The sequence below is a fragment of the Engystomops pustulosus genome, chromosome 2 (genome assembly GCF_040894005.1).
Source record: "Engystomops pustulosus chromosome 2, aEngPut4.maternal, whole genome shotgun sequence".
In the NCBI taxonomy this organism is placed as follows: domain Eukaryota; kingdom Metazoa; phylum Chordata; class Amphibia; order Anura; family Leptodactylidae; genus Engystomops; species Engystomops pustulosus.
In genome coordinates, this window is record NC_092412.1 from 82648160 (window position 1) to 82665180 (window position 17021).

The window sequence follows — 17021 nt, forward strand, 5'->3', positions numbered from 1 at the left end:
TTATTAATCCACTTGGGCACCAATTACGCAAAAGTATTCTCTAAAATGCCTCAAAACACCCCACATTTATCAAGGCTTTTCAACATATTTCAGGCTAAGGGGCCATGGCCTCTGAAAAGAGGGCATTGTTGCTGGAAAAGGGAAAATGGTCATGCATCAAACAGTCTGTGTGCCACATTGTGCTGCATACACTAGACCAATTAAAAGAAAGTCTAAAGTAGGACTCAATAGAAGGTTCTTAGTAAAAATGACTCACAAATTGTCCTTCATCAGGAAGAAATCCGATTTTCAAAGTTTCCAATGAGAAACATTGGCACATTTCTGATGGGTTGTTTGATTGTTTGAAACCACGCAAAGACAGTTTTCAATATTGGGGACTAGCAATATACTACATGAATGAAATGTAGCTATAAATAAATATTAGAACATAGTGGAGCTGCTAGGATTGGTTGCATCAAACTATGTGACTTTAGAATGTAATGGATTATGGGGGTGTGAAGGCATCGGGGCAGATTTATCAAGCAGTCTGAAATTCAGAATATTTCCAATTGCCCATTGCAACCAATCACAGCTCCCCTTTAAAATACTCCTGAGCACTGGTGAAATGAAAGCTGAGCTGTGATTGGTTGCCATGGGCAACTGGAAATATTCTGACTTTCAAACTGCTTGATAAATATGCCCCATTGTGTCTAGATTATTGGCTAGAGACTCCCAATGGAGGTTTCTGATTGGTGCAAACATAGGACAAATGTATATAAAAACCGGATTTTATTGTTCTAACTATATTTGTATTAGAGGACAATAATAGAAAATAAAAACAATATGTTGTTGAATGTATATCTAGTGTAAGGATCCTGTAGGGATCCTGAATGTTTGTCACCAGCACTATGCCCTGAGAAAAGCCGCAACTGATAAAACTTAGATCGGGAGCCTGCCTTTGACATTTGATTTTATGGAATTTTATGTGCATGGTTTGAAAGCTCAGCTTTCTGAGTATATATGAATAAATTTATTGAAGCACTTGGACAATCCGCACAATGGGGATTTACTACGGCTTCTCCGCCAGTTTTCTAGCAGAGAAGGCATGAAAATCCCCCCCCCCTTCCCTTTCTCTGCAACTTTGGAGAATCTTAGGGACTTGGGGTGTGTCATGATGGGAGGGGAGAGCGGGCAGGCACTGGGTAAGCAGGGCCGTGAACACCTTGCCCTGCTGCAGGCCAGTTGTGGAAACTATAGCAGAAATCTCCTCCAGATCAGACCTGGTCAAAGCAGGTGTTAATAAATTCCCCCCAATGTGTTCAGAACTTTCCCTTTACCGTTCTTCACATTCCGCTGTTTTCAACTGGTTTCTCTCTCTAAACGCAGGAGGATGCAAGTGTGGATTGTGTCCAGGACCTGAATTTTAAAATGGTGTGTTTCGAGTCATGAAGTTTCTCATCTTCACTGCGGATATGGTGAGATCAATTTCTTAATTGTATACATAATTGTTTATAGAATTGTGTATCAAATTCTATTTGTAGTAAAAGAGTTGAGCTACTACTGCATGTGCTCAGGGTGTAATACTGAAGCTGAAAGCTTCAAACCTTCTTCCTGTTTTCTCCTTTACATCATGGGTGCTCTTCTAGCAAACTGACTCTTGAAACCAATACTGCATTCCAATCCCAAGAGAAAGGAAACTACTGCTGTCACTTCCACATAAAAACCTTTTTTCTTGATTGCATATCAGTTTAAAAGTAGGCAACAGTGTACAAGGATTTAGCATACACATTTTGAATGTGGCTTATTCATGGCTATGCTCAGAAGTAAGGCCCGTTCCACACTCGCGAGTATGATGCGATGAACTCGCATCACACTCACAATGCATGCTGCCGGAATTGCACGGCCCGCATGTGAGTTCACTCCCGGTGTGCAGCGTTCGGCCCGTGCGATCCCGGCAGCATGCGTGAAGCAATGATATGTGCTTATATTATCTGGAAATTCTATTATCAGGGATCCTGCTAAAATTCCTGAAAACAAGAACGTCTTCCTTGATATTTGATTGTTTTACCAAGTTTCAATTCCCTATCACTAGTGGTATTTCATGATACGTGGGTAGTACCTGTATGTGGAGTGTATCTGCTTGAACTTATGTTTTAAATTAAAGTGTAATAGTAATAGTTATGCCACATTTATATCATACAGTTTTCTTTTAATTCCATACATATCTCATAGCTATCTGTGTCTATTTTATCCAATAAATGAGAATGAACAAAAAAGAGAAAGAACAGTGAAGCAATAATATGCGCTCTTATTATATGGAAATACTATTATCAGGGATCCTGCTGAAATACATGAAAACAAAAACAGTTTCTAGTCAAAAGCTTGTACACGTAACATTGATCAATATTTTTATACTTCTAGGTTAAGACTGTCTAGTTATACTTTGCACTCCTCTTCTAAAAAGTCACGCCCCTTTGTCGTAATGGTCATAAAATTGCCTGAAAGCTGTCTAAGACCCTTGATAAATGTGGTGCAGACAATTTTTGGGTGAAAATTACGACAGAATTCTTAATTTGTGCATCCTTTTTGTGGTTTTTACTTTGCAGACCAAGTAACCCATCGAGGCACATTTACAAAGGGCTTTGCGCCATTGTTCTGTTGGACTCTGCACGTTCTTTCTAGTGCAAACTGTTTGCACAGGTATTTAAGAAGTGTCTGCACCACAAATGTGTCGCATGTGACTGTTTTTGTGGTGCAGCTGCACTATTCATCATGCAATACAAATTAGGGTGCTAAGTCGGACCATGCTCCAGATTTAACATGCAAAGTCTGACAGAATTGTGTTGCACGCCCTATTTTAAAGGTGCACCAAAAAAAGTAGTGGTGCACTCTGTCAGGGCAGTGCAGGGAGCGCCAGATTCATGCAGGACATGCACCAGAAATCACTCTGCACTATACACAGGCAAACCGCACATACTGCAGTTTGCACTCTTCTCAGTAAATAAGTAAAGTTCTATTTTTCACAATGTATGACCCTTTCATTGATACTAAAATCAGTGATTTAGAAATATGGAAATTTTGTCTCTTATGGCAATCACGATGTGAGATAATTATTTTTACATTTTAATAGATCAGTCATTTTTCAGATGTGGGGATTTCTAAAATGTTTATGATTTTTTTAATTGGGAAGTTATGGAGGAGGCAATCTGCGTCAGTTAATTAGGGACCTCAGCTGGGTTCAACTACACAATATAACAGGTTAATAACCTTGGTTTTAAACATTATCTGAAGTATAATAAAACAGACACCCGGTATGAATCGGGTTCCGCTCTAGAGTTGACCCCCTACTTCCCTTAAAGGGGTATTCCCACAAAGACAAGTTTCTTATATATGCTCAGGATAACAAAATCACACATTCTCTAATTCACTGTTATTAACAAAAATATAGCATTTTACAGATATAATTCCAACCTGTCTCTATCAGTCCTGCTGTACACAATTTCAGTTCCTCCTAGACACGACCCTGTAACTTCTGACTTTAGGGTCAGGCCACCATCTTGGATTCCTGTGTGAAAGCCATGCTTGCTGAGTTTCTGTGTCTTTCTGCTCTGAGCCTGTAGCCCACCCCCTGCAGTTCCTGCACAGAGCACACAGACACTGCCTCACTTCCTGCCAGCACATCCTGAGCAGAGAGGAGCTGCAAACTACAAGCTACAAGGAGATATGTGATCCAGGGGAAGGGAGAGGCATGTATCTATGTATCTATGAGAACACAGATGTAGTAGAAGTGTAACAGTGTAACAGTGTAAAAGTCTGTCAGCCTCTATCTGTCATGTCTCTGTGTAATAGGCATCTCATGCCATTCATCTCTGATCTGTCTCTCTTTCTTTGTGTCAATGTGTTAGCACATTGTCAAAAGCCAGATGAAAGTGTATATACACTTTTACCCTGATAACCCAGCAATAAAACTGACTAAAATTATAAAGTAAGGGGTTAAAATGATCTTTATTGAGTTAACATCACTAGGGGATTGAAGTGTGATAATTTTCTTTCGTTGGGAAACCCTTTTAAAGCGTAACTCTGATGTCAAAATTATTTTTACAAAATGATCATAATGGATGGAATGCCCATATTGTGTTCCTAACCCTTTTCTTTCCAATCTATGGCATTTTCTGTTATGAAACTGCTTGTCAAAAATCTATCTCTGGCAGAAGAGAAGTGGATAGAGACCAATACTGAATCTGTCCTGAAGCTGAGTCAAATTTAGGTTGCTCACAGTTCCCATGATGTCTTGTGCCTTCCTGTTAAGTAGAATCAACTGAACACTTTATAGTGTACATACAGATCTATATAGTGACTAGAATGGCAGTTTTTATCACATGGAGAAGCAGTGGTGGTGGAAGGGAGTGGTAGAGGAGTTTATTACACAATATAAGGTCTGGGATGGTACTGAATTTAAAGAGGGAGATTTTTTACCTCACTATTCTGTGTAGGACCTCTGCATTCATAACCCCGAACACATTCAGGCCTGCCATCTGAGCTATTCACAGAAAACACTGTCACATGACCACCCTCTCCTCGCACTAAAGTGAGCAAGGAGCAGCATCCCCTCCCCTCTTTGAGACTGTATCCCTAAACAACTCTATGGGATTTCAGGAGAAATCAGTACAGCTACTGCCGAACCAGGCTAAACTGATAGCAAAGAAACAGCACATGGGTAGTGAAGATAAAAAGCAAAGCTGTCGTAAATCCTAGGAGCTATTGGTTTGAGAAAACAAAACAATTATCTGAGCTACACTTTACTGGCACCATGACGTTAGAGTACATTAATAAGGAAGGTATGGAAGGCTTCCTGCTTTGCACACTGTCTTGGCATCTAGGGCAAAAGAGGACTTCCCTTTAATTGACTTCTTTGCCTTTTATAGATATATTTTATACCCTAACTATCCTGATATCCCACAAATAATCTACATCACCCATCATTGGGGGACATATTTAAATTGGCAGGCATCTTGAAACTACTTAAAGTCTGTATTTGTTGTTCCACTGGCCTCCAGATTTATCATTGTGGCTTGGTCATTTTTAAATTCCATGTGACTTTTTGAAGCCAAAAAAGTCTTGGAAATCCAATAATAAATCTCTCCCCTAGATCATAGGTTACACATCCACCCTCTATTTCTCTCCCCTCTCTTTGTTATACATGTATATACATACCAGTATACAGTACATACCAGTTAAGGAACATCCTTTCTTCCCTCTCTGGCTAATCCCTACAGGTGGTCTAGAGCTCCAACCCACTATTTCTGATTTGTTCTGATGCTATAATATTCTATCAATAAGTATCTTGCCTTTATAAAAAAAAGACCTTCTTGCAAAAAAGTTTGGATTGTGAGAGTATTAATATAAGCAGTTCCTGCAAAGTGCTAAGGCAGTATGTCATTCATTAGAGCTTGAAAGCCCTTCCCGGTTATGTAAGAGTAATGCCAGGTGAAATATTAACCAGATATCGATATTTGATCACATGTATTTAATCACTTTCCCTTGCTTAAAATTTCATCAACAAATCCACATAAAGTACATATAACAGGAACTGAAACTTCTCCCAACACAGGGCTCCACTCATTACATGCCACAAAGTGGATGCATAGCAGCCATTATCTTTACAATAGCTGCATTGTCGTGTAAGCATAATAAATGAATTTAGCAATTCATACAAGCATCACAAAGTGTTTCAAGAAAGGAGAGATGGCATCTAGCCCTGAAAAGACCCATCACATAAAATGCAACTAATGTACTCGTTCTGATTCCAACTGTAGTTGCCTGTCCTGCTATTTATAGCTGTAATAAAACTGTAATGTTTTCCCTGGAAATGCTTCTTGGTTACTTACATTTGCATTTATAAGGCAGCGGAAGAATCCTTTAGCCTTGGATCATTTTGCATTGACCAGAATATAAACAAATAGTTATAGACTAGATTCAAATTCATGTATAACTGGAATGTGAGGAATTTTTACATTTCCAGAGATAAATTAATTAAAGATCTTAATGGGCTTTATGATACCCGATTTTTCCAGAAACAATGTCACTCTTGTCCATTGACTATGTTCCTCCTGAGTGTACCAAAGCTTCAGGGGTAGCCATCACCAGGCAGCTTAAGTGCCAGTACTTGCCAAAAGTTGAGCTACCGGCAGTGTCTCTTCTGCCAAACCAACCACAGCACACCACTGTTTTAGCAGAATCCCTTGGTAACCTCTATGCATATCTGTCTGACCTGTGTCTGTTTGTTGTCACTAATGTATTTCGTACCATAATCGTTTTCCTTATGTAATGTGGTCAGGTTAGCATGAATTGTGCTGTATCACAGTGTCCTGTAACTACAGTATGTTTGTATGCAACTTAGGAACTAGCAAGAATGTGCCATCTCTAATTGTGTGTAGAGACACTGGGGGAGATTTATCAATGTGTCCCAGGTTCCGTCAGTTTAGTGGAGGATGGAAAATTAAAATAGACCACACCCCTTTTTAGACCAAGTCACACCCCTTTTCCAAAGGCCACGCCCCCGCCGTTGGACAAGTCGTAAATTGGCTAAAAACAGGTTACAAAAGCTTTGATAAATGAGCTATAAGGCTTTTTCACATAGTTTTTTTGGCGCAGAACCACCAGAATTGTGGCGCAAGTGCGTTAATACATCCCCCCCACTGTGTGTAGTGCCGGGACACTATGTAGAAAATAATTTCCCCTCTAAGGATTGTTTTATATAACTGGGTGCATTACCAGACACAGCAGATGGACAAGCATTTTTTCTAGAATACGAAGTCAGTTCTATTTGACTTTTATATAATTCCTTAATTTGTTTTATCATCAAACTTTTATTTATTTTGACTTTATTTGTCCATATTATACCAATGTCATGTGCAATGCAGTCTTATCAGGGGTGGACATTGTTCCCCCCCCCCCCCTACACACACACACACACACACACACACACTAACACACACTGTCCCTTTTTTTGAGCCAGATATATCATGAAGCTCTGGCAAGACAATTCCACACCAGGTCTTGGCTATAGTTGCACTATATCTTGCACTATAATTTTTGCAGTTGGGAAAAACCACTTATGCCACCCACATCCACTTGGCATGTGGGTGGCATAAAAGGAGAAAATGTTGATATTCCTGGTCATTCTCCAGGAATTACAACTGTATCCAGACTTGTACTGCCCCTTCCCACATAAACCGTTTTAATATTAGACAATCCCTTTAATTTGGTCCCCTAATGCAGTCCCAGGTAATTATTAATTTAAAAAAAGGAAGGGCAAGACTTTTATTTGAGTGACTGGCTTCATGTATATCTTTATTGCACAGGAGACATACCTGTGATAGTCCATTTACTTATTTTAACCGTAAAACGAATTATGGGGCACATTTAATTACAGGGTCACCAGAGTTCACAGAAAGTGAATTGTCCGACTATATTGATCCGTGCAACGATTCACTAAGATTGTACGCCCGATATCATGAATGTGTCGCTTCCCCGCTCAGGTCCGTCAGAGTTCACCATCTTTTTAGTGGTGCATCTAAGTGCTTGGGCTCGCGACACAATTTGAAAGTAAAATCACACACTCAGTCCAAATCAGTCAGACTGTCCGACGGCACGCCCCCTTACTTGTGTCACATGGAAGCCAGGGCAGCTGTGCCACAAAAAAGGGTGGCATGTGCCCCAATCCCAGCTAACACACACTTCTTAAATACCCCGAAAAAAGTGTGCGCATGATCCTTAGTAAATGAGCCCCTATATGTTATTAAGTAGTCCTCCAATAAGACAAACTGTGAACTCAAAATCCAAACAGTAAACATTAGGATAACAGGATAAATCAAGGGTTTTGTTTCTTTTTTTATCTTTTATTCAAGCACTGTTTTAATTTACTTTATCATAGTAAAAAGCCCAGGTCCTACTCTATGAGTGAAGAGCATGAAGGAAACTAAATACAGAAGGTATTCCAATCCCTGCTACATATATTGAAAGCATCCTTCTGATGTGTTTCCATTAATTATAGCAGCACAAATCATATGGGCTGTTGCACTATTAATCCCAAAATAGATAACAAAAAGAAGACAGCTCCGTTCTTTGCGTAGTGGTCAGTCCAGGTTACTGCAGATCAGCTTTCATTTATTTGAATGCTAAACTTCAGTGACTCAGTTCACCCATTACACAAAGAACGGAGCTGTATACTTCCTCTCCCATCCTCTGATTATCAGCTGTTGAGAATCACTGATCTGTGGGGTTGATGGGTATTGTACCACCACTTATATGGATGACCTTTCGTTTTGGCTAAGTCTTTTTTATTTTCCACTAGGAAAACCCTTTTAAGAAGATGTATAAATATATATGTGAGTTATATAGTGTAAACATATGTAAAAATGCAGCCAGTAGCACAGCAGAGAAAAGATTATTTGACTTTTCCTGTCTTTATAACCATAAGCGATACAAGTAACCTCAAAAAATGACCCCATCCATGTTGATTTTGCCTAATAAAAGAGCATGATAAAAGTGTTGTTATTACAACTCACAAATTCTAATAAATGCGTAAGAATGTACTCAGCTCTAACACAAGGACAAAGCAATCATTATATGATACAGTGAAATGTATCCTAATTTCTCCACGTTTCTGAATTTCCATTTCACTGTTAAAGCTTTTCCTGACCATTATTGCAAATAATTATATCAATATTTTTGCCAGTATTATGAACTGCAGTTTCCGGATGAAAGCAGATTGAATTTATTCACCTTAAGGATATATTGTTATCACATATAATAACGGCAGCATGATAATTATCATTAATTATTCATTTGGATTAAGAGGCAAATGGGCTCCCACTCAAAGGTCCTCTGCAGCACTACTTATTGATGCAGTGCCCTGTGCACCACTGTGACTAATTCAGATTTTTTTTTGTGCCACTATTGACATCTTACTGGTCCTATATGTATTTAATTGGATAAAAGAAAATCTGAATAAAATGCTCTAAAAGTAATGGCTCTTAAAAGTAATATTCTGCACTGTATAACGAGTGAAAAGATTATAGAGCATTTTGTAAAGAATGTTAACTGAATAAATACAATATTATAAAATAATTGTTTGAACTACATAAAATCATGGTTTAATAAAAAAATTATTTAAAAAAAAAAAGCTACACATAAACATAATAAAAACCTACTCAGTAAAAAACTTGGGAAGTATCAGATGGCAAGTGATAATTAGTGGGGTCTTCCATAGCGATCAATATGGGTCTATGGGGGATATTTATCATACGCTGGCGCTCGTGCGCCAGCGTATGATAGCCCCGCCGCTACAAATTCACAGCCCGATACATGAAGAGGCTTCTGCCTCTTGATGTATCGGGCTGCCAGTTGTGCAGCATTTATCCTACGCCAGGATGAAAATTCGCCGGCCGCGTATGAAAAGTCGCCGGCAGCAGCGAGTGCGCAGGCGCGGGAACAGTAACGCCCCGCGCCGGCCCACTCCCGTCCGGCCACGCCCCCCGCTCGGCCGGCCGCGCCCCCCCTTCACGCCCCATAACGCCCCACTGGCGTGAAGGTGGCGGATTGGGGAAAATAATCGCAAAAGCTAGCAATAAGCTAGCATTTGCTATTATTTCAGGGCCTCTGCGCCACTGGCGGTGCGCAGAGGTCCTGATAAATATCCCCCTATGTCTCTATATGTATGTGTACATGGTATTGGGGGCTTGTTCACACGGCTAGGAATTGTGACTATTTCCCACCAAGTGGGTCTGGAGTGGGCCATGCCAGGCCCTGTACCCATGTACTAATTATATTGTAGTGCACCGAACATTCTGAGAGGCCGGAGCTCTTTAGCATACAGTATTTGGCATGACGTGGAGGGCAGGGTGACATGACAATAAATCCCCCCACAGGTCATTTGGCGACAGTTGCTTTCTGCAAAGGAAGGTATTAGTCTATGATGATTTTTGCAACATGACATCAAATTGACAAGACAAAAGTGCCATGATTTCAACATGAACATGGGGATAGTGACCTGGGCATATGCCTGCACTAGCTAAGGTAGTAACATGATAAAATAGGTGACAGTGTGTTGCTGTGAAAATGAGATAACAGGTAACAACATGTGACATGTGACATGGGTATTATTATGTTATACAATTGGTTACAGTGTGTTGATGTGAACTTGAGATAACGGGTAGTAACAGGTGATACTGGTAGTAATGGGATAAAATAGGTTAAAGTTTGTTGCTGTGAACTTGAGATAATGGGGCTCATTTACTAAGGGTCCGTTGGACACACTTTCGTGACGATTTCCGTTTCGTGCCGAATTGCTCCAGGAGTGTGTCGCACGTGATCGGATTTTGGCGCATCAGCACAGGCTTGCACGTGACAGAAATCCTGACAGATTCAGACAGACAGCGGAATTTAAAAATGTCATTGTGGTGCAAGATCAAGCACTCACATGCACCAGGGAGAAGCAGGTGAACTCCTGCGGACCTCGGCAGGGAAGAGGCGGATGCAGGAACTCGGGCACATGATCTTCATGAATCGCGCCGGACTCGAATCCTCGTTGGACAACACGTCATGGGATCGCGACAGGACCGGGTAAGTAAATTTGCCCCAATGGGTAGCAACATGTGAAATGGGTAGTAACATGTGATACAATAAATTACAATGTGTTGCTGTGAATTTGAAATAATGGGTAGTAACATGTGATACGGGTAGTAATATGTCATACAATAGGTTACAGTGTGTTGCTGTGAACTTGGAATAACGGGAAGTAACATGTGATACGGGTAGTAATATGTGATACAATAGGTTACAGTGTGTTGCTGTGAACTTGGAATAACGGGTAGTAACATGTGATACTGTTAGAAACATGTGATTAAAACTGTTTATATGATTTTATCATGACTTGTTTTCCTGAATAGAATTTACAATATTGTCTGATAGTCTATTGTTTAATAATACACACAGTTATGTCACAGTACATGTATAATACATGCAGTGATGGGACAGTCCAAAAATAATGCACACAGGAATTATACACACTGTGATGTCAGAGTGTAGATATAATATACACAGTGATGTCACAGTACTGAGATAATACACATTGTGATATCACAGTACAGACGGTCCCCTACTTAAGAACACTCGACTTACATACGACCCTAGTTACAAATGGACCTCTGGATATTGGTAATTTATTGTACTTTAGTCCTAGGCTACAATGATCAGCTGTAACAGTTACCAAATGTGTCTGTAATCAAGCTGTAGTGTTAATATTGATTCTTATGACAACCCAACATTTTTAAAATCCAATTGTTACAGGGACCAAAAAAGTTCTGGCTTGGATTACATTGATAAAATATACAGTTCCAACTTACATACAAATTCAACTTAAGAACAAACCTACAGACCCTATCTTGTATGTAACCCGGGGACTGCCTGTACAGGATTAATACACACAATGATGTCACAGTATAGAAACAATACATACAGTGATGTCACAGTACCAGATTAATACATACAGTGATGTCCCAATAGAGCAGGGGTCAGGAACCTTTTTGGCTGAGAGAGCCATGAACGCCATATATTTTAAAATGTTATTCCATAAGAGCCGTACCACATGCATATGCCCCCCAGTAGATAGGTAGTCCCCGTGTCACGGGTGCCCTTGTGATCTACGTCTTGGATTGCTGGCACATCTGTGCCCCTCTCCATGGCAGCGGCCCTTTCCGAGCTCACTCAATTAAACACTTTCCGGCTCCCATCCCAGGCTGGCCAGCGCGCGTGCCCCGGTACTCACAGATTTAAAGGGCCAGTATGCCGCTAATTGGCGCTGCCCACTTCCCGCGTTCCTATAAAGACCAGTGGCTCCCAGCATTCCTCGACAGATCTTAGTGCTTCATGCCTATGAGGAAGCTTTCCACAGTGTTTCCTTCCCAAGTGTTGACCTCCTGTTGTGACCCCGGACCTGTTCCTGATTCTGTTCCTGAGCTGCCAGCCCTGACCTCTCGCTCTGTCCCGGACCACACATCATTGCCGCCTGCCTTGAACGTCTGCCTGTTCCTGACCACGAAACTGTCTAGTGATCCTGTACTTCAACCTTGGCTGCCACTGTCGAACCTGTGGAACAACCTGGTGGTACCACGCTGCAGCAAGACCATACTGCTTTGCAGCAGGCTCAGGTGAAGACTGGGTACCACTTGCATTCCGGTCCAAGGTGTCTGCTTACATCATCATCCGTGATGATCCAGGGGGTTCACTACTCCAAATCCTTACACCCACCACATGCCTCCCAATAGATAGGTAGTCCCAGCTCATAGCCACAGCACATGTCCCCCAAGTAAATAGGTAGGCACGGCACATGCCCCCAAGTTAATTGGTAGCCACCGCACATGCTTGCCAGAAGATAGGAAGTCACAGAACATGCCTACCAGTATATAGGTAGCCCCATCACTTACCAGCGCTCCCTGCAACCAGATCCTCAACGCTCTCACGCTCTTCTCTTTGACCCAGGCTTAGACAATGGCGGTGATAGCACCTGGGTCATATAAAGGACGTAGGCAGCGGTGACATCGCTGCCTGTGTCCAGTGATCAGTCTAAGAGACACACAGGAGCCATCACTATTAATTAAAGATCTGTCTGAGAGCCAGATGCAGCCAACAAAAGAGCCATATCTGGCTCCCGAGCCATAGGTTCCCTACCCCTGCAATAGAGGAATACTTCACATAGTGATGTCATATTACAAGGATAATACACATAGTGAAGTCACAGCACAAGGGTAATACACCCCTTGTTTATATCACTCAGAAGAAAAATTTGCATTTTATTCCACTAAACATTTAACTTGGACAGTTAGTTTTGGTGATGAATATTAAAAAAATAACATATTTCACTTTGCTTTTACTTTACATTGCTTTGTATTAGGTACAGAAATTCATGCAAAAGAGGCAGATATATTGTTTTTCATGTTTCCTTCTGATAGCACCTTGTCATTGACTCCAAAAACTATTTTAGAGTTTCTACTAAATTTAAAATCTGTGGAATAGGACCAGATATAAAAATAACCTAGCCATTATATTTTACTCCTAATTATTACAGTGTACGAAGAAACAAATTGACATATATTCAGTTCTGGAAATATATAAACCCAATCTATCTCTTCTGAGTAAATTTCTGCCTAAAGCCCCCTGTGTAGCTTTCTATTAGCCAATTTGTGTGTAGATGTCTTCATGAATCTTCAGAAGGGATTGTTCTAGCACTAAGCTCCTGGATTCCTAATGTTACACAATGGGGGTCATTTACTAAGGGCCCGATTCGCGTTTTCCCGACGTGTTACCCGAATATTTCCGATTTGCGCCGCTTGTACATGAATTGCCCCGGGTTTTTGGCGCACGCGATCGGATTGTGGCGCATCGGGGCCGGCATGCGCGCGACAGAAATCGGGGGGCGTGGCCGAACGAAAACCCGATGTATTCGGAAAAACCGCCGCATTTAAAAACCGAAAATGTGTCGCTTGGGGAGCGCTCACCTTCACCTGCTATGGGATGGTGCATTCCGGGGCGTTAAGATTATTTTCGGCGCTGCAGCGCCACCTGGTGGACGGCGGAGGAACTACCATCTTAAATCCCAGCCGGACCCGAATCCTGTGCAGAGAACGCGCCGCTGGATCTCGAATGGGCCGGGTAAGTAAATGTGCCCCAATATCTTCAATGTAATGTCTGCAAAGTAAAGCTTATAATCCTGCAGCTATTTCATTGTATGACAGTAACAAGTAAAATATGAAGTCATTCTCCCTACAATCAATGGACAAGTGTATCAGATCAGGTTTATCTTACTTAAATAATCAGCAGAAAAAATGTGGGAAAGTTTAGAATAAAATATGCCTCCAAAACTGGTATTGTCCTATAAGTCTTAATCCTATATTTATATGATATTCTACATATTTTACCAAGTTTTGGGAAAAATTCTTGGAAAAAGTGGGTAAGGGAAATTCTTGGAAAAAGGGTAAGAATAAACTGATTCTAACCCACAATATTCAAGTCCATGTCAAGCATCGCATGTTTCGTTCCCGGTAAACTAAATCGGGACTTCAACAAAAAGTGAAGGTTTGAGACCAGTGTTCCGGCTCAATACCCACTGTTTAAATGCTGCTGGAAAAGCGTCTTCCTTAGGATGGTCACTCCTGTGATGCCTTCACAAATCAAGGTCATTCCCATTCAGCATCGAACTGGCCAACGGAGGACCGGTGGGCTCCGTCAATGGTTCAATATAAACGCCGGGTCACTGTCGACTAAGAGCCCCTGCCTTGCGTGAGCTATACTGTGGTGCGGGCGGTTGCGATATAGTTATCACATAGGCCTACACCTGTTTACAGAAGGCCTAGACCTCTGCGTCTAGATTACAAGGACAGATTACAAAATTTGGGATTATTCAGTTTAGAAAAAAGACGACTGAGGGGAGACCTCATTACAATGTACAAATACCTGAACAGGCAGTACAAGAATCTCTCCATAGATCTTTTTATACCTAGGCCTTACACTTCCCTCCTCCCACTGTATGCTGAAGCTTCCTCTGCTGCAATCAGATTACATCAGGCAGGGAAGGGGGAAGTGCTAAGAGAGCTGAGTGGGAAACAGTGTAACATTCTGTAAAGCTCCAGCACTGTGGGACTCCGGTACCAACCACCAAAAGCCTTCAGGCTCATCAGAATAATGTTAAAAGTTGATTTTCAGAAGGAAGGATTCCATGGATAACAAATATAAGAAGATTACCACAGTAAATGTCAATGGTTTATGATTGATTTTTGATGGTAGAATTCCTTAAACCTTATGGTCTATAACAATTACTTACTTGGTTGTTTAGGCAGACTATTAGCTTTATATAACCACTAATTGAAATCATACACTGCTTACTCACAGAGAAAATGAGCTTCACTGGTAGAACATTCTAAGAATCTCTATTCCAAAACTATTTTAGGAAATCTTTATTAAAATCTAATTGCTAATTAAATATTTTAAACACTGTTTTAGCCAGTATAGTATATTTACAGGATATATGAAATTACAGCTTTTCATCAATGAAAACGAGAATGGGTTACTTTCTTTGAATTCAGCTAAAAAGAAATCTTATAGTATAAGTTTATGTATCACTTTAACAAGAAACTGGTGTTTATAATTAAATGTAAGATTATTTGTTTTTGTTGCCTTTTCTTCAAGAAATCCAGCTGGGATTGAGAATGTTTCTTCACCTAAAATACTTCTTCTTCTGTAAACCTCTTGAGGACTAAAAGATAATAGTATTTCTTACATTATGTTTAGGAAAGGAATAAAATATTTAAAATAGTGATAATAAAAAAAGCAATAATATCAAAAGTAAACATTGGAACATGCAAACCCCATCCACAATAATAGGGAAATAACATGAATCAAAGCAGCTAAAAAAGAACAAGAAGCATTTACAATGCACCTGCCACTATCTTTTCAGAGCCTGGTGTCTATGTAGAAAAGATATACAGATCAAGGGCATAAATAGGAAAGGCTAGACCCTTTAACAAAATTGTTGTTGGGCTCGGCACCCCCTCTTACACATGAATAATCTAATAATCAAAGTATTGTTCATGGATACATTGGGGCACATTTACTTACCTGTGCTGCTGCGATCCCCGAGGTGCGTTGTCCGACGTGGATTCGGAGCTGCCGCGATTCACTAAGTGCGTCCAATTTCCTGCATGTGTCGCTTCCCCGCTGAGGTCCGCCGGAGGTCACCTTCTTCTTCCCGGTGTATGTGAGTGCATGTCTTGCGACACAATTTTTAAGGAAACCTACCACTTGTAGTGGCAGGTTTCTGATGGAAATACCGGGCACCAGCTCAGGGTGAGCTGGTGCCGGAGCTTATTTTCGTTAGTGTTTTAAACCGCGGTATTGCGGTTTAAAACACTTTTTAAACTTTATAGCCGGCGCAGGCAGGTACGCGCTCGGCGCTTACCGTGCGTGCGGCTACATAGGAAGTGAATGAGAGCCGCGCGCATGGTAAGCGCCGAGCGCGTACCTGCCTGCGCCGGCTATAAAGTTTAAAAAGTGTTTTAAACCGCGATACCGCGGTTTAAAACACTAACGAAAATAAGCTCTGGCACCAGCTCGCCCTGAGCTGGTGCCCGGTATTTCCATCAGAAACCTGCCACTACAAGTGGTAGGTTTCCTTTAAAAAATGTAAAGTCCTGCACATTGTCCGAATCCATCGGATTATCAGACGACCCGCCCCCCGATTTGTGTCGCGTGAAAGCCTGTGCCAAAATTCAATCGCGTGCGCCGAAAACCCCAGTTAAATGCTGCGCAAAACGGAAAATGTTGGTAAACCCACATAAAATGCGGTCGACGGACCGTTAGTAAATGTGCCCCATTGTGGCCAAAGGATGCACATATACAGAGCATCCCAGGAGTCCTAAAGTGTAAAGATTGTCAAGATCAAACCCTCATTTAGGGCCTGTAGAATAAATCAAGAGTCTCTCAATATATCCTGGGTGACATGCAGTGGAGGGGAAATACACAATGTTTGAGCTCTTCCATGATTCAGATATTTTGAGTGAGGTAGAGTTCTGTCTCACCTAGCCTAGGTATGTCCTTTTCAAATGGAGACAAGAAACAGTTTTTCCAGATCGGAGTGTACCAGAATGTGAAAGATACTATAACCCAGTCTCATTCAATTTAATGTGATTGTAGGACCACTGCCAGCCACTACAGAAAGTACAGAGCTACTGTATATAATAAAATTATTCTTTGGCTCCAACAAATAGCTTATAAGTGTCGCAAGGAGAAATGATCCCCAGGAAGATGGTAGCTTTGCCCTCAACATTTAAAGGGTAACACCTACGATTGGTGCCACCACTGATTCCGGGTGTTACCGGTGGGGGTGAGAGATCGGAAAAGAACTTCTAGGTCCGATTGCAAACATTTAAGGTGCGGGTCCTGAAATTGGAACTTGAACGGGTCTACTGATCCCTAATTGCAACTAA

At 41.1% G+C, this 17021-nt stretch overlaps 1 long non-coding RNA gene across 3 annotated transcripts in view; it reads left to right on the forward strand.

Moving 5' to 3' along the window:
- The window catches only part of LOC140118031 (uncharacterized), a 205422-nt gene that overhangs the window by 144006 nt on the left and 44395 nt on the right, over nucleotides 1–17021 (forward strand). For all 3 annotated transcript variants that reach the window (XR_011853121.1, XR_011853120.1, XR_011853122.1), the window contains exon 3: nucleotides 1366–1454. This is a non-coding gene — a long non-coding RNA (uncharacterized lncRNA). The remainder of the gene's footprint in view (nucleotides 1–1365; nucleotides 1455–17021) is intronic.